We start from the raw sequence: 23465 nt of genomic DNA, 5'->3' as shown, positions 1-23465 counted from the left end.
TCTTCTTATATTAATCTCTTATATATTAATTATTAATAATAATTTTTTTTGTATTTGAGATTTCTGCGAGTCTCATGTTTATGCAAATTTTCTTCCGGATCCATCGCATTCAAATTCTTTTTTGATCAACTTTTCGAACCATCAATAGTGGTTCATCTTCAGGATGTAAAAGAATTGTTGAAAGACTCGTCTTATTTCTCAAATATATAGAGATGCATGAGATGCTTAGCCAACAGAATCTTTAAATTATTTTTAATTGTCCTATTTAAATGTATTTCTATTAATTGTTTCATGTTTTGATTTTGTATTAATTATTTTAATTTAATTAATTTAATTATATTCATTTTTAATTAATTATTTATTTTAAATATTTTAATTTTAATTAATTTATAAATTCAAATTCAAATTAAAATACATACCCAAGTTTATTTATTAATTAAAATTAAATATGTATTTTATTTTAAAATTAACTATGTATATGTATTTTAATTAATTTATTAATTAAAATTAAAATACATCTATATTGGTTATACTACTATTTATTTTATTTATTATATTATTATTTTAATTAATTATTAATTTTAACTGTTTATTAATATTAATTTTAATAGTTGTTGTTGTTGTTGTTGTTGTTGTTGTTGTTGTTGTTGTTGTTGTTGTTGTTGTTGTTGTTGTTTTAATGATGTGTTGCCCTATTTTAATAGTGTTAATTAATCCTTAAAGATATTCTTGTTTTGATGAATAATTCTTTTAATTATTTTAATTTTAATTAATTTATTTATTAAAATAAAAATAAAAATACATATCTTTTTTTAATAAATAAACATATTTAATTTTAATAAAAAAAGGATATGTATTTTTTTTTTTTTTTTAATAAATTAATTAATTAAAATTAAAATAATTAAAAGAATTATTCATAAAAACAAGAATATCTTAAGGATTAATTAACAGTATTAAAATAGGGCAATGCATCAAAAAAAAAAAATAAAAAAAAACAACAATTAATAATTAATAATTAATTAAAATAATAATATAATAAAATAAAATAAATAGTAGTATAATCATTATAGATGTATTTTAATTTTAATTAATAAATTAATTAAAATACATATACATAGTTAATTTTAAAATAAATATGTATACATACATATTTAATTTTAATTAATAAATGATGATGATGATGATGATGGTGAACGTCCGCTAAGACCAAACATTGGTCTATCAGACTTAAAGAAACAAATTATTTATTTTGATTTAAGATTTTATTCCTATGCTCAAAAAACTTGGAGAGAAGTCTCCCGAGCTCACTATAATTTTGACATTGTAAAAGGCTAGGAAGGTCAGTATTGTAACAAAGATTTTGAAACTGAGATCTAATGTGGTTGTACGCGGGGCACTCTAAGAGGAAGTGGTTTTCATCCTCGATGTTCCTATTCTCACATATATGGCAGATCCTTTCCATCCATGGCGTTTTAGGAACTGCCCAACAACTTGTTTCACTATGGAGCTCATGAGAATTCATTCTAATCTTTGCTATATTAATTTTCTTCTTTGAGCTAGTTAAAATAGAGAGATACTTTTGATCTTCTAGGGTGGGGTTGATGGCCTTCTTATAATAACTTAATTTTCTTTTAGTCGGTAAATCTTTCTCACACCACATTTTTTCTTTGAACTTAGAAGTAACAATATCTTTAATGTTATTCATGTTTTGCATTGCATCATTCTCATTGATCTCCCAATAGTTTAGCCAGGCCCTTGTGTCTTTATGCCACCACCGATTAAGCCTTAGGTGGTTTTGGCTGGAATTTAAAGCTATCTTAGGAAGTCTATGATCATCTATGTTATTGAGTTTGTGCTTGTACAATAGAAACCTAATCATAGCTAGGCTCTCAATAGGGGAAATACCTGCTTCTATAATGAGAATAGGATAGGGTGTATTACTTTTAATTTTCAAGTTATAAGTTATAAAATGCTTCTGGATTTGCTCAATCTTTCTCCATGATTCTCTGGAGATGCTGCAACCCCAAACCTCACAGCCATATAAGATAACAAGAGTGACTAAAGTTTCAAATAGGAACTTCTTTTTATCCCACATTACAAGGTTTGTTGTTTTACAATTATTTTCAAGACCAAAATGAGCTTTCCACCCCCCATTAATCCTTTTCTCAATGCTATGGTTCCAGTTGAGCATGTGATGAATATCAATTCCTAGGTACTTGTAAGAATACACTTCCTCCAAGTTATTATTGTCATACATAAAATTAGCGTAAGTGTCCTTCTTGGATTTGATAATCATAACTTTTGTTTTGTCAGTGTTAACAGTCATACCCATGGTAGAGCAGAAATCCTTAAGAAGCATGCGTTGCTTATCAAGATCAGAAGGGCACCTTGCCAAAAGAACAGTATCTTCATCATAGAGAAGAAGGATGATGACTATCCCAGCTAAGATCGTGCCATCACATCCTGCTTCCTCTAAATAGCCTTCGAGCTTATCGATGTAAATGCCAAATAGGATATGGGAGAGGGGGCAACCTTGTTTAACTCCGATGTTACACTTAATATCTTTCGACCACCCCTCATTGTTGTTTAGCTTGGTAATTACATTCTCGTATAACCTTATAGTGGCAGCTCGTAACTCGAGAGGAACCTTTAGCTCCTCTAATCTATTCCAAAGGTTGTATCTAGGAACCATATCGAAAGCCTTTCTAAAGTCCACAAAGCAACAAAATAAATTGGATTTATCCTTACGACATTCCTCTGTAATGATCCTAAGCGTAACGAGGTGGTCTATTGTTGAGTGATGCCTTCTGAAAGCTGCTTGGCCTTTAGCCCGCTTACCTTCACTTTCAAGCCATATGCTTAACGTCTTTTCCAAAATACTACCATATAACTTGGCTAAGAGAGGGCTGATCATAATTATCCGATAATTAGAGGGGTTATTTGTATCCCCACTTTTAAAAATAGGGATAATGAGGCTCTTAGTCCAAGGTTTAGGGAACCCTTGCTTGACTTCTTGACTGAAAAGCTTGTGGATGTGGGGGATGAGGACAGGACCTCTAATTTTTAAGATTTCCACCTGGTAACCTTCAATGTCCTTAGCTTTCCCATTAGCGAGGCGATTAACCCCAAACTTAATGTCTTCTAAAGAGAAAAATTCTTTTGTTGTGAGCAGGGTTTCCAAATTATCCATGACATTTGGAGATTCATAAAGATTTTTAAGATAGGAATTCCAATCGTGAAGAGCAATTTTATTATTATCTTTAGTCTTCCTAGTCAGAATCAGCCTCCAAAATTTCTTACGAGCTACCTTAGAGAGCTGTAAGAGATTCTCCTGTCTTTGATGAATGGACTGCCTCTTTTTCCCTTTAGTTAGGGCTTTATATATTTTTATCTTGTCCATTTTAAGAGATTCATCAATAGCTTCCTTAATTGCTCTCCTCGCACTTTTACAATCTTTGTCATACCATGGATTGGTTTTGCTATTTCTTTTATTATTTGAAACTTCAATTGAGAACTTATTAATAGAATATGAGAGGGTTGTAGTAAAATTATGATAGAGGTCTTCTATGTTGTCTATACTAGATAAAGGAAGCAAATTAGTTTTTAATTCATTTAGAAAGAGATCATCAAATATTAAGTTCTTTTGGCTGTAAGTATTATTTTCTATGGGAACTCTATGCATGACAAAATTAAGAGTTATAAGTAAAGGCTTATGATTAGAGTCAGGTTCGTGGTCATTTAAGATGTAAAAATTTATTATTTCGCTGTATAATGGGAGATCGGAAATAACGTAGTCTACCACGCTGCTACCAAGTCCATGGATGCATGTCATCTTGTTGGAATTGGGCCACTTCCTTAGACCATTTCAAATTATGAGATCCTAAGCACTACAGAGCTTGACTAGCTCCGACCCAAACAAATTTTTCCCAAGGTCTTAAGAGCTTTTTTTGTACCTACTAGCCAGAGTAGGGTCTTCATCTAACCAAAGAGGATTAGGGTTGGAATGATTGCTTAGAATAATAGCTTGGTTGTTTGAAGTTCAAGCATTAAAGTCACCTATTAAAAGGATATTACAGTCATTCCTTAGGCTAGAAATATCATTCTCTAAACCATTGTAAGGGTTAGTTTTATCTAGATTCTTCTTCTTATAGAAGTTAGAATTGATGGGGGGGAATAACATATTGCTATGTAGAACATTTTATTATTAATGTCTCTGATCTCTATCCAAATATATTGGTTGTGAGGGTCATTTTTATAAATCCTAGCATGAGGAGAGATGTTCTTCTTAATGTAACAAGCTATTCCCCCAATGCCTCTACGGGAGGATCACTTGTTCCAAGTAGACCATAGCGTAAATCCATCTATGTTAGGGACCTTAGATTCTTCGTGCTCCCAAGTTTCAACAATCAAAATAATGTCAACATCATTTGAAATCCAACTTAGCTTGGGACCTTCATTCCATGGGAAGCCCCGACAGTTCCAAGAAAGGATCTGGAGCATGTTTAATTGCTATTGATTACTATCTTTTTGGTTTCTATCTCGAATAAAGGCTTTTCTATTTCTGATTATTGCACATTTTCCTTCCTTTCTAGCTTCTTTTACCTTTTGAACATCCTTTCTTAATTCTACTTGATCTTCTGGAATGAGATCTTCATTTATGAATCTTCCCGTTCCTTTTAGATGTGAGGTGTTACTAATTATGTTGTACTTATGATCAGTGGAGCTCACCTTCATGCAGATTAGTCTTCCTTTATTCTCAGTTAATTTCCCCAACCTTGTTGCTTCTGTGAGACACACTGTTTCAATTTGTAATCTATTATGTAATTCTGTATGTGCTAAGGCTAAAGTATCCTCATCTACTTCCTCTTTTAAACCGAAGATTATAAGGTTCAGGGCTCTTTTGTTATGTTCGTGGTCTAATTCTATTAATTTTTTCATTTCATCTTTAATTGGTTTGGTATCTAACTTATCTACCACATTATTTAGGGTGAGGCGGCTATTAACTTTTTCTTCTAGTTCTTTAATCATGTCTTTCATTTTAATACTCTCTAAAGTATCAGCATCTCCTTGCTAGGATGGTTGGTTAGTATCTTGGTTTTGTTTTTCTATAACATGCAATCTAGTCTCCATTGCCTCCATTTTATTCTCCAGTAGTTCTATTTTAGTTTATATTTTTTTTTGGATCATGTCTTCAAGAGATGCAAATTTATTTTCCAGCATGGCTTCTAACTCTTTTTGTAGCTTGGCTTCTCTTTCTTCTCTACGTTTCTCTAAAGACTCTATATACTCATAAAGGCCTTGTAGAGTAACTGTGCCAGGTCTGCCCTTGGTAATCTTTGTTAACTGTGGTAAAATATTCGTACTTGAAATTATATGAGCAAATATGTATTAGAAAAAGAAAAAGATAATGAATGTGTGCACCTAATATCAGCAAACCTGACTGCAGATCGCCCGTGGCCACCCTAGCCCGCAGACTGAAGAATATATGTGAAGAATATATAGAGTATGTTTTTAACTCTTTCACTGAGCCTCAAAACTCTTTCACCGAAGAATGTATGCGAAGAATATATAAAGTACGTGTTTAACTTTTTCACCAAGCCTCAGAACTCTTTCACCGAAGTATATATAGAGTACGTGTTTAACTCTTTCACCGAGCCTCAGAACTCTTTCACCAAAGAATATATGCGAAGAATATATAGAGTATGTTTTTAACTCTTTCACCAAGCCTCAGAACTCTTTCACCAAAGAATATATGCGAAGAATATATAAAGTACGTGTTTAACTCTTTCACCGAGCCTCAGAACTCTTTCACCGAAGAATATATGCGAAGAATATATAGAGTACTCTTTCACCGAAGAATATATGCGAAGAATATATAGAGTATGTTTTTAACTCTTTCACTGAGCCTCAGAACTCTTTCACCGAAGAATATATGCGAAGAATATATAGAGTATGTTTTTAACTCTTTCACCGAGCCTCAGAACTCTTTCACCGAAGAATATATGCGAAGAATATATAAAGTAGGTGTTTAACTCTTTCACCGAGCCTCAGAACTCTTTCACCGAAGAATATATGCGAAGAATATATAGAGTATGTTTCTAACTCTTTCACCGAGCCTCAGAACTTTTTCACCAAAGAATATATGCGAAGAATATATAAAGTATGTTTTTAACTCTTTCACCGAGCCTCAGAACTCTTTAAAAATGAATATAATTAAATTAAAACAATTAATACAAAATCAAAACATGAAACAATTAACACAAATACATTTAAAAAGGACAATTAAAAATAATTTAAAGAATATGTCGACTAAGCATCTCACGCATCTCTATATATTTGAGAAATAAGACCACTCTTTCAACAATTCTTTCACATCCTGAAGATGAACCACTGTTGATGGTTCGAAACGTCGATCAAAAAAAAACTTGAATGCAATGGATCCAGAAGAAAATCTACATAAATAATTTTTTTATAATAATTTCCAATAAAATCTGATAATAATGTTGACATCATCCTTACATTGATATTACAAATTATAAATATCTCACATTTTTTCTTTTGAATTCTAGTTTTCCTAATTAATTAGTTCAGAATATTAATTTATTAGCAACCAGCCTAGATCCATCTTAACTTTGGATCTACCAAACCTCGAGAGGATCAATTATCTTTTCAATATAAAAGAGGTTTGCACCTCACAAATATTTCATCCCTCTCCATGCTCAGTAGATCTCGAGTTAGTTAATATGGATCGAGTTAATATGGATCTAGGTTGGTTTGTACATCAAGATTATCACAACATAAAACATGTCATCTATTTCTTGTTAATTCAAATATTTAGTGAAATCAGATTTTTTTATTACTTTAGAATTCATTTTAATTTTATTTTTTAAAGTATAATGTAATTATAAATATATAAATTATTCTCTGAACACATAAATTATAATTATAAAAATATAAGTTACATTATATAATTTTTATTACATAAAATTGATCATTTAGTCATAATTCACTAAGTTGGTTGAAATACACCATGAAGTACGAGTTTTACACATTAAAACTCACTTTCATCATAGGAAATAATTTATAGAACCACTTCTCTTAAGTTATTTCCATTTAGTTATTTTACCCACGTGAGAATAACACATTAATTCATTAATTTTAAGTTGTTCTCATATTTTTACCCATTAATGTGAAAATAATTAAATAAATCATTATTTATTTATTATTCCTTAATCGTCACATCATTCTCAAATAATTTATAAAATCATTTCTTAATTATTATTTATAACTCATTTGATGATTTCATTTAAAAATAGTTAAATAAGGTCATTTTATTTATTAAGTATTTCACCCATTTTTATTAATTAACTCAATTAATCATTATTTTTAACTCAACAAAGGTTATTGACAATTTATGTAACAATTTCCTCTCCCATAAAATAATAAAATACTCATAACATTTAAATCTTGATTTTGTCCAACAAATATTTTATTATTTGACCATATCAAGACTAAGCTACCATTTTATTATAAATAGAGAATTTTTTCTCCACTTTTTTCACCAAGACCATTTCATCATCATTATTTTGATCTTGTATTTTTTGTAGCTCTCCAACAGATTTCCACACTGCCATTCTGCCCACACCACACTACGAGAAAGAAGAAATCAATCTATAGCCACAAGAAGGGGAGAACTAAGATATCCCACGAAGGACAACATGGTGACCCTCACTCATGATTTTCCTCCTCTGGTATATTTCATATTTTTGTTGATTACAAACGTTTTTCTATTGGATGCAATTTTGTAATTCCATTTGTATTTTTAGGTTCTTTCTACTATTAAGATCATTATGTTATTTATTTTTTTGTGTATTTGATATTGATATATTTTCCATTATCATTTTAGGGTTTAAAACTCCATTATTGTTGTTAGGCTACTTTAAATCATGGTAGGGAGGTTTTTTTCTAACCCTTGAGCATATTTATAGCTAAGAAATGACAACCATATTATGGATCTCAGCACATTCATTCCTAGTAGCTTTTTTTGTGAGTTATTTTCCTTTTTCTAGTTTTGGTAAGTTTTTAGTTTAGTGTTGATTTTCTTAAAGAAAATACTATTTTTTTTGTGCATGTCCTATAGGTTAGTGGTACCAACCAAATGGAAGATGGAAAAATCTAGACAAGCCTTAGGACCAGAAGTTATGGAGTAACACTGCCTCTTGGGAAAATCAGTGCCTATCCTTCAAGAAATGGGGTATGTTCAACTAGAAATGAAACATAGAGGTGTGGATTTTATACAAAGAAGGAATTAGAGATTACCTAGCCACACAGATTACCTTTCCACACCACTAGTTGTAGACTTTGAAGGAAATACACAAAAGGATTCTAAATTTATAATCAGTCAGTATCATGATAGAGTTTTGTGGTTAGAAATACCATTACCAATTATAGTAGCATTGATTTATAAATTCACTAACATGCCTCATGGAGGCAACAAAATCCTGAAGATGGTCGAATTCAATGTGTACTCAAATAATTCATCGGGGGAACATTGGAAAAACATTTCAAGAAGCTTATTATTAGTCAAGTGTAGGACCTTTGAGTTAAATGGTAATGTATAATAGTTTCATTGTGTCTTACTCCTGCAATTCAAACATTAAATGTTAAGCTAAATATGTTGGAAGCCATCAAACAAATATTTAGGCCTGGGAAGCAATACAAATAGGCATATCACCTAGCAGACATGATCAAGAACAATTGTAAGGAATTCCAAAACTTGTATAAGGATATTCATTTCCCTTCACTGTTAATTTGGCTTTCTATGTCGCATGTCTCTCTAGTTGTATAGGAAACATTACTAAGAAGTTATTCCAATTGATGAGAAACATTAAGTGTTTTGCACATAGTTGGTTGGGTATTCCTAAGTCTAGAAACCAGATACTTCACTTAAAGTTGGTATCGAATAGATGGAGGACAGATTCATCGGGCCCTACCCTACACATCTCATGTTTAGCTGGTTCTTGACTAAACCAAGGTTTAGTGTGTCGATTTATCAGACACCCATCCAAATGAATTTCCATACCAAGATTTAGCCCAACAAATTTTTGTAATTAAGTTAGTAGAAAAAAAAAATTAGGTTTCCTATTCCATAAGGTTTTTTGTAGTTTGTGATTGAAGTCATACTCCCATTTATAGATCATGAGTAGGAAGAATAAAGTGAGGAAGAAAACTATAATATTCCATTAAAATTCAAATTGGTGTCTCATTTACTAGAGACTTCTAAAAATTATATGAGCAAGGAAGTGCATACACCAATAGAGGAGGAACAACCTACTAACATCAAATAGCAGGAAGTATTGAAGGACATTACCCTAGATGAGGCTAAACTCCAAAAACATTTGGATACCATATCCAAAAAATTATTTGAAGAAACAACAATTAAGGGAAATTTGACAAGGAAGAAGAAGAAAATAAAGGAAAGTTTAGGACCATCATTAGAGCCTAACATTTTACAAACATTAGGCCAAGAAAGGGAAAATTTTATTGAGCCTATTAAATAGAAAATTTTGGTGGAACAGAAAAGGGAAGAACAACAAAAATAGGACATGTAATGGTCGAATCTACCAATTGAGACTTTTCCAAGTAACAATAAAACAACCAAGTAAAGATAAGAAACAAAATATAAAAAACCCTGAGATTAATCTCACAGTTGAATCCCCACCATATAGTCCAACACTTATTAAACAAGAAGTTGGTAAGCAATAGAAAAAGAAGGAATTGTGTACCAATACCCAAGATATATCGTTCGAGCATATTGTATCAACAAACCTAGAGTAAGAATCTAAGGTGAAGGAGGAGAGGGAGTCAGCAACACCACACAACCTACCAAAACAACAACAATAGTAGATAATAGAAGGGACAACAATGGGCACCTCACAATAGACAAATAGATCAAATCAGTCAACCTCGGTGGACAAGTTAGCTCAAACTTGGGGTGGGACCGATTAAATGACCCAATGAGTAGAAGAGTGTGGAAAATTTAAATAAACCAAAAGTATCTCCACATATATCCCTATCATATGAATTTAAATGTGCATCAAATAAATAGGTATTTCATTTATTAGCCCATACATCCGAGGAAAGAGGAAGATGAAATAAGAAGGAAGTTCTTGGTGTTATGCATCATCATAAGATGTTGAAAGAAGAGGAGATCTCGATCAACTACATTAACTTAGGAGTAGAATAACTTCAAATTGAAAAACCAACCCACATTAACTTACTAATATTCAACAATTGGTCCACTAGATGATATATCATAATATACAAATGAAAGTACAAGTTGACCACTTGTAGTAGAAGGATAAAACATAAGGAAATGAACAATTATTGACTATGCTATAGTAGGAGTTTAAGGATTTTGTATTAGTAAATACCAAGCACAAGGAACCATAGACAAAGCAGACACACTAAGTGTTTTTCTTAACAAATTGCCAACATATTTGTCAAATACATGTAATCAACTAAGGGTACGATAACTATTGATTAGGAGCTTTTCGGCATGGAATATTATTTCCTTTAAACCTTGAGCCATAGTAGCATTATAAAATCATATTGTATAGGAGAACAAAGTTGAAATCAAACCCATGCATGGGGAGAGAGTGTGGTTGAAATAAAGGAAGAAATCCCAAATGAAGCACTAATGTAGGTGAGTACCTACAAACCATAAATGAGAACATCCAAAAATTGGAGCAATAAGGTACTCCTAACCTGCCCACCTTCCAAGAGAGATCCCCATCTAATAAAATCAAGTATTTGGAAAAAATCAAAATCATTGATGTGTAAGCACAACATTGAGTGAAATATTAGTCAACATTTGACCAATAAACATATAGTGAAATTCTAACTCTAGCACCTTCAGTACAACCAACTCCACCTCAACCCAAATTTCATTTTTTTGTAGCCACTATATTAGAATGTGTCCCATTAGTTCAACCAACAAAGTTGACTACTTTAGATTTTGAGGTTGAAGGCTCCAATTGGTTTCTAGGGGAAACATAAAGAAGATTTATTCACATACGAAGCCCTCATGTCGAAATACCCATAATGACAGAGGCCTAACCTGTAGAATCATTCAACCAGCTAGCTCAAAATGACAGTCAAGCACAATCATCTCCATCACCATCTACTCGAAAATGAACATCCAACAAAGATATAGCCGAATATTTCCCTTTCTCTCACTCTCTCATTCTATCTTCTTTTGAAATCATTAAGGATAGGGGATATGTTGGAGGGGGTAGTTAACTAAGTCAACTAGCCTAGTAAAGTTGATATACTAAATATGTATTGTAAGGTAGTCGACTCCTTCATCGATTCAATCAACCAAGTCAATTAAGATAATTTAGTTGAGATAGTTAAATTGTTGTAACTATCTACATGTATATAAATATGTGTGTACTTGAATTTTTGTCAAAGGTTGGTTGTCTATTGAGATATATATGTAATACAAACTTGTTATCTTTCGTCGGTTTTCTACTACTTTTGTGTATCTTTGTCTCTTCCATGCGATGCATGTTATGCTTTAATCTTAGTTGATGTTCCACTCTACCAGTAACTAATGCATACTTTTTACTAGACTAGAGCACCCTATAATATAGTTTTATATATCTTTTACAAAATTGTGTCCTTTAGAAACTATGCCTAAGCATCTAGTGCTATGTCCTTTATGGAAGGTAGCAACTACTCCTTCTCTTGATACAACATGGAGGCCTCGTAGATTTTTAGATTCTTTACATAGATTGAGTTAGAAAGGATTATCTCCCACCTTTTCCAATATCTCAAAAGGAAAATATTGTAGAGTGTTGATCTTCTTACCAGAAGCATGTAGTCCTTTTATTATCAATTATAACCAAAATTTGTTTCCCACTCTGAATGAATTCACTGTTCTATATTGATCATGTTTGGCCTTATATTGTTCATGTGACTTCATTAGCATCTCTTGTAATTGAAAATGGAACTGCCTAATCTTCTCAATAAAAATTCTACTCTCAATGCATCTCTTATGAGGCCCTCCCCCACACCACCTTGTTGTCCATATACAATATCTTGCTAAATTATTCAACTAGGGTAAAATTTCATTTTGGATAGCTAATTTGATGGAGATAATTATTGATTAAATTCATATCTTTGAGAGGACCAAAATCGATGTAAATATCACTCAAATCGTACAAGGAGAAGTGTGTTTTAGAATTAAAACCCTCTCATGTGCAAATTATCTAGGTTGGCTTCAACATCATGTATGGTCATGAAGCCCAAACGATATGTATTTTCACACTCATTGATTCATATAAATACAAGATACCTTCATCCTCATTTGGAACTTTACAATCACACAACATATCTTCTCTCTCTTCTTTTTATTGGTTCATATACCTCATATTTGGAAGGACTCCTCTCACACGTGCGAATGACAAAAGACACTTTTGATTGGGCTGAGTTGTAGGACTGTCGCAGGTCATTAACCAGTGTTGACCAGGGTGAATTTGACTTCATTTGACTAAGTTTTTGGTTGGAAAATGTTTTTCCCTAGTCCGAATTGGAGGGCACAAAAAACAAGGAATACTCAGCAGTTTTACTTGTGCTAACTTTCTGGTTTGACCACAGAAAATTGCAGATTGTGACAATATAATTTCTCCCTCTTTTGATTGAGTTTGACTAAGGTTTTGAGAATTGTTTTGGGAATATTTTGACCAGAATTTGAGGCTGAATTTGACTTAAGTAGACCGGGCTCTTAAGGATTGTGTTGGTCATTGGCTGCAGACTAGTTAGGGTTGAGTGCACTACTATTGACTGTTGTTGACTTGGGTAGATTACAGGAAGATCATATTTAACCATTTTTTACTTCATATTTTTTTCTCTGGTTTGGATAGTTGTTTTAATATTGGATATTGACATTGGATATTGGCTAGTCAAATTTTGACTTTGACTCTTGGCAAGGAAAATTTTAAGGATGGAAGTTTATCTTAAATTTTAGAAACCTTGGTGAATCTTACTAGCCCTAATATGCAAATTGTAAAATGTTTGGAAATGGTTTTGTAAAAACATTTAGATTTCTAATGATTTTATATTAGTCTATATAAAATTTTGCAAATTTTTAGGGTAAATTAATTTTATACTATAAAATGTTGGCGAATCTTTTTTTTTGGTGAAAAGTCATGAAAAATTAGCCCACCTATGAATATCAACCCCTAAACTTTTCCATGACTCTTGGATCATGTACTTTCTTTGATAAACATTTTAATACAATTTAATAGAAGATGCTTTGCAAGGGTTTCCCCCTAGTGGGGTTTTTCCCTCGTCATTGACCAAATATTGTGTCTCTTGTCTCTTGGTTTCCTTTCATTGCACATTTGTTTAATTGTTCTATCTACTACTACTCTACTGTCATTGGATAATTGAAGAAGTAAATATTTTAATTCGATCCTATCGTATATTGTTGAAGTCATAGGGGCAACATAGAACAAATTGATGAAACATTAACATGGTATCAAAGTTGAGGTGAATACAAGCCCAAGAAATATAGAGCAAAAGAATCCATTTTCTAGTAGTTGATCGAAAAAGGGAAAAATATTTTGCTGAAAATTTCTTCCTCTTTCTTCAAGGAGCATGAGAATTTGTGTGACTCATCTAGCTTCGCTACATGGAAATTTAGGTTGGAAATCATAGTTGAAAACAATGATGTTTTGGACTTCATTCAACGAAGAGAACCTGGACCTTCGAAGAATGCTTCCACTGCTTTCAAAAACAAGGATAAAAAGTTGAGTTAAAAGCAAAGAAAATTATAGTTGATGGTTTACAAGATAATCTACTTGTGTATGGTGGAAATTTGAGAGGGTTCTATGGACATGTATGATAAGATATTTGGCATGTATGAAGTCAACAATTTGAATGAAATCATCGCTTTTAAATATCAACTCAAAGATGTGAAGATTAAAAAAGGAGAATCTGTATAATCATTACATTATGAGGATATCTCATCTTAGAGGTAAATTGTAAAAAATTGGGGAAACCACATCTGGCAGGGAATTCGTGGTTGTAACTCTTAGAAGCCTCCCTCCCATTTGGTAAACCTTCATTACTATTATAAGCAACAACAATAGCTTCTTGTCACTTGATGAGCTTGTTGGGAAGCTCACTCAAGAAGAATCAAGGATGATATCTAGAGGAAGAATCCAAGGATCAAAGGAAGGATAACCCACTGCCTACGTTGCTCAAGGAAAGAAAAAGAATGCAAAGAAAGGAAATGGAAATCCATCTAAATCTATAATACTTCCTTAATCTAATAGAGATTCCAAGGATTCGAGAAGGCAAGATAGAGATGTTTATTGCAACAATTGTCATCGAAAGGGTTACTATGCTCAAGATTGTCCAGAAAAGAGATATTCTCCAATAAGAAGCTCTTCAAGGTTCTATAACAATAACCATGACTTGAACAACAATAGGTCATATGAAAGAAGAGAAAATAGAAGAAGGAATGAAAGAAGAAGGGACTCCCCCAATGATCACGAAGATATATATCATCCTCCAAAGAGGTCAAGGAACTATAGGTATGAAGGAGATGTTGCTAATCAATATGAGTATATTCTCACTTTCACATTAACTATTTCATCTCCTGCAAATTCTTCAGATAGAGTATTGGTTGATAGCGGGGCCTCTCATCACTTGTGTGGATATAAAGAGGTTCTCTCTAATTTGTTAGAGAGGGATACCAATTTGAACAATATTCTTTGTGACAATACCACTCATCACGTAAAGGAATTTGGTTGTTTCAAATGTCACTTGAAATTTGGGGAATATGTCTTGCTTCATGATGTATTATATGTGTCATGATTGAAGAAGAATTTGGTTTCGATATCTGCTTTGGAGGATAAAGGAATGAGGGTTGCATTCATTAAAGGAAAAGTACTTACGTTTCCCATTGAATTCTTTATGAGAAATGCCTTCACATTGGGATATAGGTTTGAAGGAATCTATAAAGTCACTGGAAGACCCCTTCTAGTTGTGGTCCATACTACAAATCATCAAAGTGAGTTGTGGCACCAAAGGCTAGCCCATATACATTATGATTCTCTTCTAAAATTGAAGAATTTGGTCTTTGGGATCCCTGATGTTCAAGCTCAATATGATGGTGTATGCTCTAGGTGTGCTAGTCGAAAGAACACAAGGGGATCATTTCCCTCTAGTGAAAATAAGATGGAGGACATCCTTCATCTCATTCACTCTAATATATTGTTTCTAATTCCCATGCATTCACTCGGGGGTCTTCTTTATTGCATCACCTTCATCAACGATTTATTAAGGAAGACATGGATATACTATTTGAATCATAAGGAATAGGCATTGAAAATATTCAAGGAGTTAAAGGCTTTGGTTAAAAATCACACAGGGAAGAAAATAAAGATCTTCGGGTCAGACAATGGTGTGGAATACATCTCAAATGAATTTATAAACTTTTTCAAGAAGGAAGGAATTAAGAAGGATACCATTGTGCCCTACACTCCCAAGAATAATGGAGTGGATGAGAAAAATAATAGGTCCATTGTAGATTCTTCCCAAGCCATGCTGCATGATCAAAAGTTTCCAAAGTTACTATATGTTGAAGTAACAAACACAATAGTATATGTTTAAAACAGGTTACCTCATTAAGATTTGGACAACAAGACTCCCAACAAAGTATTCATAGGTGTTTATCCCAATATTGGTCATATCCATATTTTTGGATGACCCATCTATTTACATGTTCCAAAGGACACAAGAAACAAACTGGAAGCTACAGGAAGGAAAGGTATGTTTGTTGGATATAGTGAAGATTCTAAAGGATTTAGAATATATATTTCTGGTCAAAGGAAGGGTTAAGTTAACAAGGATGTAACATTCGATGAAGATGTTTCCCTTAGAAGAGTAAGGGACCTCCATCCACCTCCTCCTCCTAAAGACAAGAATGATGATATGGACATTCTAGAAGGTCCTTTTGTGCCTGAATTTGAGATGGATATCATTGATGATCCTATGGAGCCTATGGACCCCTTGGATCCTCCTCCAAGTGATCCTCCTACCAAGAAAATAACACTTTCATTCAAAGACACACTATAAGATTCCAAGAAACATGATGCTACTCATGGAACTTTCAGGGAAAGCAAGAAGCCATGTAGGTACCAAGCATTTGTTGTAGCTATGAGCAATATGATTCAAGTTGAGCCTAGTACCCTTGAAGAAGTAATCAAGGAACAAGTTTGGAAGGATGTAATGGTCAAAGAGTCTATTATGAATAATGATGTATGGGATATTGTATCAGGCCGAAGGGAAAATCTGTGGTAACCTCCAAATGGCGCCATAAGATCAAGAATGGGGTTGATATAAGCATAAGAAAATACAAGGAAAGGTTCATAGCCTATGGATTCTCTCAAAAAGAGGGAGTATATTATAACGATATATTTTCTCCTGTGGCTCGATATACAACCATTCATTTGATAGTAGCCCTTGCTACAAGTTACAAGTGGAATCTCCATTAAATGGATGTGAAGAATGCTTTCTTATATGGTTTGCTTCAAGAAGAAGTGTACATTGAACAACCTACAGGATTTGAAGTGCATGACAGGAAAACTTGTGTATGTTAATTGAAGAAATCTATTTATGGATTGAAGTAATCCCCCATGCTTGGTATGCTCGTATTGACAGTTACTTGATATAGTTGGGATTCATAAGGACAAATTATGATCGAAACTTGTACTTCAAAATGATCCAAGGTATGCCTCTCATTTTGGTATTATATGTCAATGAATTATTCATGACCGGTGTAGAACCTCTCATTCTGGAATGTAAAAGGAACTTGACGTTCGAATTCGAGATGAAAGACCTTGCTTTGATGCACTATTTCATGGGACTAGAAGTATGACAAAATCCAAGCGAGATTTTCCTTTCACAAGGAAAATATGTTGTGAAACTTCTAGAGGGATTTGGTATGGTTGAGTGAAAGTCCTTGCCTACACCTATGGAGATGAATTCAAGAAGTTGTGTGAAGAAGTTGCTAGACCAGACCTAGAAAACCCTTCTTAAGTATAGATAATTGGTTGGTGCTCTGATGTTTCTCATGAATACTCACCCCAACATATGTTTTACAGTTAACACCTTGAGCCAGTTTATGATCAAGCCTCACCATGTACATTGGGTCACTTCAAAGCATGTATTTAGATATCTACATAGGACTATTAACCTTGGACTGAGATATGCCACTGGAGACGTTAGAATACATGGATATACATATGCATATTGGGTTAGCAATGTTTTCGACGTGAAGAGTACCTCCACATGTTATTTTATTCTGGGATCTACCATGATATCATGGATGAGCATGAAGTAGAAATCTATATCCCTTACCACTGCTAAGGCCGAGTATATTGCAGTTAGTCTTGTAAGTTGTTGATAAGCCTCGGTATTGCAACAAGAATGTTACAACTCTCAAGGCTACTGACTTTAATTATCAACCCCGGTTTTGTACAAACTTAAGATGTATCGGAACTATATGTGCAGCATACAATGTGTCCTTCCTTTGCTGTCATAATGTAATGGAGTGTATGTGTTGAATTAAAATCCTAAACTAATTGAATAAAATGAAATGTTCGAAATGGAACCTTAACCTATTGCAAGAAAGAAAGTACAAGGAAAGAGAATGAAATCAAATGCTAAAACACACCATTTTCTAACTAACTCCTAAGAGGATTTGCTTCAAAAGAATGCTAAGTTAACATGTATGCAATCCTACTATGTAGTTTCAAACCATTAAACCTTCTACTATTGTGCATGTAAATGAATAAAATAAATTTGTTTTTCTTTTTGTCTTTTTCATGTGAGAGTGTGAAAGCTAATCTCTTTTGGTGATGTGGTAGGTGGCTTGGAGATGATGGTGAATGGCTAGAAGGCTTGGGAGACAAGTAGGGACCCTTTGCTACAGTGATTTCCTACACGATGTTATAGGATGCTACATTGATTTCCTACAGGATGTTAGAGTGATTTCCTAATTTCCTACAGGATGCTACAGTGATTTCCTACAGGATCCCCTGATTTCCTATAGGATGTACAAATTTACAATAATTCATCGAATGACCAAGAAAATCAAATCCAAATTGGATGGTACAAATTTTGGTATTAACTAGGATGTCTTAGGCCCCCATTCCAAGTGGAATCACTCAAAAAGACCTCTATTAACCCATGCAAAAAAATATAAAAAACATTACTAGTCGAAAATCTAAAACCTCAAGAATTAGTGAGCTAGTAAATCTAAAAAATTCCTAACCAAATCAAGTGTAAATGCAATGGGGTCATTTTTTTTATGAAATAGAATGTTTTTTTTATCTAATGCAAGTGGAACCAACTCAATTGAATCTTTTTAGAATGCTCTAAGAAATATCATAAATTTCTTGTTCTTTGCTAAAAAGGAGGTCCAACAATCTAGATTTGGGAATAAGAAGATTAATCCAAGCAGCTTAATGATTACTATGAACTTCAAAAACTTTTCCAAGAATGATATAATGCTTGTGATCCTGCAAAAGAACTTACATCAACCATTTAACTCAATTCTACAACAAGAAACTATTAATCCTAAATGTAGAAATAGAAATGAATAAAAACTAGAGATGCGTGTGAATAAGCAATGAAAAGAAGGAAAGAAAATGATACAAAAGGGCTCTGAGGTTCCTGGGATGGCCAAGCCCAAGGGAACTCAGAGACATATGGAGGAGAATAAGATTTAGAATCTAAACATGACACCAATCTTCATTATTTTCGTCAATAGAATTACATCCTTGCAAGAAAATGCAATGGCGCTGTAAGAAGACAAGATCTCTCCATAATAACACTAATGAAAATATCCCCCCTAGAGGAAAATTCGACATGGTACTTATACAAAATGATTAGGAATCATTCCCCGTGAATGGAGGAATCTTTCCCCACCAAAATCCCTTGATTAGTGGATCTAGTCTCCAATACTAGGAATTTGCATTAAATGGCACAGAACACATTCCTAGATTTTCTAAATCATTTCCTAGAGGAAAATTCAACTTGGTACTTATACAAAATGATTAAGAATCATTCCCCATGAAAGGAGGAAGATTTCCCCACCGAAATCCCTTGATTAGTGGAACACATTCCTAGATTTTCTCAATCATTGGAGTTCCACAATTTGTGCCATAATTCGTAATATCTTGTTGACTTATTATTTATTATTGATCCTCCAGTAATAGGGAACAAGTTCCTAAATTATCTCCTCCTCCAACTCTTCATAATATGCCCAATATTCTCATAATATTCCACGAAAAATAAATAATATTAGGCACAAATATTCAATTATTCATAAACCTTCCTAATGAATATATTAAAGTTAAAAATAAATTATTTAATGAAAAAAGAGAGGTTTAATGTGCTGAAGGATGGTCATAGGACTTAATTTATGTTCTAAATTAGAGGCATGGGCCTTAATTTATGTCTAATTTAGAGGCCCATCATACCTTCTGCTGAAAGTGTTTCTCATCCTATGAGCAACTTAGTGACCTCATTGTGCCTCATCCATGGCCCTGGTGGCCTCTCTCTTCTGCATTAAGAATCTTGGTTGTAAGCTCTGCAAGGACAAGCCCAAAAACATATTTTTCCAAAGAAAAATCATTGTTTCTTGAGACCATCAACTTTCTTTCTTGCCCTTATTCAAGATGAGTTCTTGAATATTTTTTGTTTAGCAAGGTCTTCCATATCCTTATCAACCTTCTGATACCTTGTTGCACCATTTGGACACCTCTAAAACCTTCAAATTTCCTTTATATGAGAACTAGGACTACCTCCTGTAGGATTTTTGGGTCACTGTAATTCCTACAAGATCGTCCCATAGAAAACACAGTCCCTTTGTAAACTGAAGTAAAGGAGTGGAAAAAATGATAGAAATGGTGGAGGAATGAAAGGTAATGAGTGGTAAAATAAAAATGTTAGTGACAGGGGTCTCTTTGTATTCCTACTTTTCTCTTTGACTGTCCTTCTTGTTGACCTGCAAATGGAAATTTCATGAAAATGGAGAGGATGTGCTCTTTGTTTTTTTGTTTCAAGAATGAAATGGGATGAATGAATGATGAATAGATAGTGAATATGAAGTGGATGGAGGGCTTGGAGTGCTATGGTGACCTTGGCCTATGAAAAAAAATCTTCTTTTAACTGTTGTCCTCATTCCTTGAAATCATCACCCTTCATAATTTGACTTTTCAACATTGCATGAGTGAAGGAGTGAGTTGAAATTAACTAGTTGAAGGCAGCTAAGACTGCTAACCAATCCTTAGCTTATAAAACCTCATCTCTCATGTATTGACAACAAATTTCTAACTATAATATGCTCAAGAGAAGAGGTCAAGAATATTGCATACCTGTACCTACCTGATGGTTGTTGGAGAGACATGCATGTTGCTGCTGAGTTGATGTTGATGTGCAGGTGTTGGATGGTGATGCTGATGATCCTGATGCTACTGCTAAGCTCTAGAGGAGCTTCTTTGACCTCTAGATCTCCTTTAAAACTTCTCATTACCAATCTTGTAGGTGTTGTTTTGTATCCTGTAGGTTTACAAGACAACGACTTATTTTGTCCATATCTCCCAAATGGTAGACTGGATTGAGCTGAAACTTTTTGAGCATGTTGCCATCATCATTATGCACCTCCCCATAGAAAAAATTTGGTCAATGGATGCATGGATCTCAAGAAAAACTAAAAATGGTTGAAGGTGATGGAGGCCGATTTCTTGGAAACCGTGCACTGGAATTTGCTGAAATTTCTTGGGAATGTTACCATCATCCATATTCATCTCCCATGAAAAAACCTTTTAAATTGATGCACGGATATTGAAAAAATATAAAAATGGCTAAAGGTGATGGAGGCCAATTTCTTGGAAACCGTGCACTGAAATTTGCTGAAATTGCTTGAGAATGTTACCATCATCCATATGCATCTCCCCTTGAAACAACTTGGCAAATGGATGCATGGTTTTCAAGTTATAGAAAAAACAAATTTCTGCTCTATGTATTTTTGTATCCTGTAGTAAAATAGAGCATCCTATATTTTTTAGTACAACAAGGAAAATGAGTCATAGAAGCTTGAGAATGATGGGTGGATGGTGAAAATAGATGAGGGTGATGGATTGGCATGGCCTTGGCCTTGTTGGAGCATTTGAGCGAAGTAGGAGAAAGTCAAAATTTGACTTCTTTTGACTAGGCTTGACCAATTTTCCTTTTGGTACCAACTTGTTCTTGTTGCTTGCAGATGTTGGAAAGTACATGCATGCATGGAGCAAGGCTTTTTTTATTTTTTCTCTCTTTTTTTGTTCTAATCCTACTAGCCGCCTCAATGAGGTTTTCAACTAGTAGGTCTGCCTAGGTGCCTCAAATGAGGTTTTCACCAAGGATCTTTTATTTTTTTTATTTTTTTTTCCAACCCATTGACTGCCTCATTGATGTTTTCAATAAATGAGCCAATCTTAGGCACCTCCAAGGAGGTTTTCACCTGATATTTTTATTTTTTTCTTTTATTTTTCAGATATATATATATATATATATATTCTTTTTCAACCCTACCCTACTTGAAAAACAAAATCACTTTCAAGTATAAGAATACTTCTAATGGAGCCATGTGCACATCAATATGATGGACAAAATGATGTGGAGGCTTGAAATATATGCGTTGACATGTACCTGGATTTTCGAGACCAAATGATTTGAATTTGAAAGGATCAAGCATAGTTGAGGAAGAGAGTGATGTTGCAACTTAGTGACTGTCTGGAACCATATTTCAAGATATCTGTGATGTCCTTGGTCCTTTTGCTGATCTATATCATTCTTCATGTCTTCTTCTGCCATGACCTTCAAATCTTCCTCTTTTTGCTTATTGCTCTCTTGAATACATGGAGGATTTGATGGTAACCATGAGAGAGTTCTCTTGATCTCCAATTTTGATGTCTACTCTTCATCAATCGCAGCCCATGGTTCTATGGTCTTCTTATTTGAATCTTATTCTTTTGGATGTGGTCCTTCAATGATATCAAGATGATCTCTTGTTTGCAATACTCTTCCTAAGCTATGGTGAATACCATTGATCTCAAGAGGAGATGTTTGGAAGTGGTGTACTTGAGCATTGTAATTGGGTTGAGCTACTATAATGTGTGGGTTTTGGAATCATGGTATAGGTAGTTGAGTGGGAGTGTATATTTGAGATGGATGTGAATGGGGTTGTAGTTGTGGTGGAGGTGAATAGTAGGGATAACATGGAGTTGGGTATGGAGGATATTGAGGAAAATATTGAGGATATTGTGGATGGCTCCCATAAGTTCCTTGCCAACCTTGTTGCCAAGATTGGTTTTGGGGTTGAGATGGCCCATGTTGCCAAGTAAAATGTGTGTTCCAATTACTTTTAGGTGGATATGCATAACCTTGAAATTGGGAATTAGTCTCTTGCATCATATCAAGCTGAATAGGCTATCATGGTCCTCTTGGAGCTACATAACATTGCTGCATTGGCAATTAACTTGCTCCATTGTTCTCTTGGTGAACTTCCTTCAACCTTGGGAATGATGGACAATGTTTAACATCATGTGATTCTGCAAAATAAATATCAGCATTTTATTTTACTTCATCTTGCATTCTTAACATTTCTACTTGTTTTTTTAGATTGCTAAGAATTTCTGTTTTAAAATCATCAAACAAATTTCCAAGTTTAGCTTGACTTACTGATCTTGATGTTGATTTACCTACTCTTGCTTTTCCTCTTGAAATGTGTTTTCATGTTTCACAAATTTCCTCAAATGATAATTGGTATACATCACCTCCACTCATCATATTAAGGAGATCAATCCATTCATCCCTAATTGTTCTAAGTAAGAGGGTTTTTAGTGTGTTGGATCTTAAATGATGTAGTTTTCCCCTCTTAACATTATACATGAACCTCTATGTTAGATCCTCTAAACTCTCATCTTCTTTTTTATTCATTCTAAATATTTCTTCTTTAAGATCATGATCTTTATATTTTTTTATAAATATATTTTGCATATCATTCCATGATCTTATTGAATTAGTCCCTAAACTCATGAATCATTTAAGAGCTTTATTCTTCAATGTTGTCGAAAACAATCTCAATTTTTGAGTTTTTAATAAGTAACCATAATATCTACAAACAATTTCAAATTCAAAGAGAAAGGTTTCTGGATCCTCTGACCTTAGACCACAAAATTTTGGAAGAAAACATGGAGGGATGTTCTTCATGTTAACACTTCCATCAGTATCTTGAATGGGAAATCTGATAGGATCTTCCTCATTGTCATCATCACCATCAATTTCTTCTACATTCTTCGTCATCTTCTTCTTCTACCTGCAAAAGTGAATGGTGATATGGT

Source organism: Pinus tabuliformis, chromosome 5_1 (assembly GCF_031772625.1).
Source record: "Pinus tabuliformis cultivar Carrire ecotype Pingquan chromosome 5_1, CPIR1, whole genome shotgun sequence".
Taxonomy (NCBI): Eukaryota; Viridiplantae; Streptophyta; class Pinopsida; order Pinales; family Pinaceae; genus Pinus; species Pinus tabuliformis.
This window is presented reverse-complemented; position numbering follows the sequence as displayed.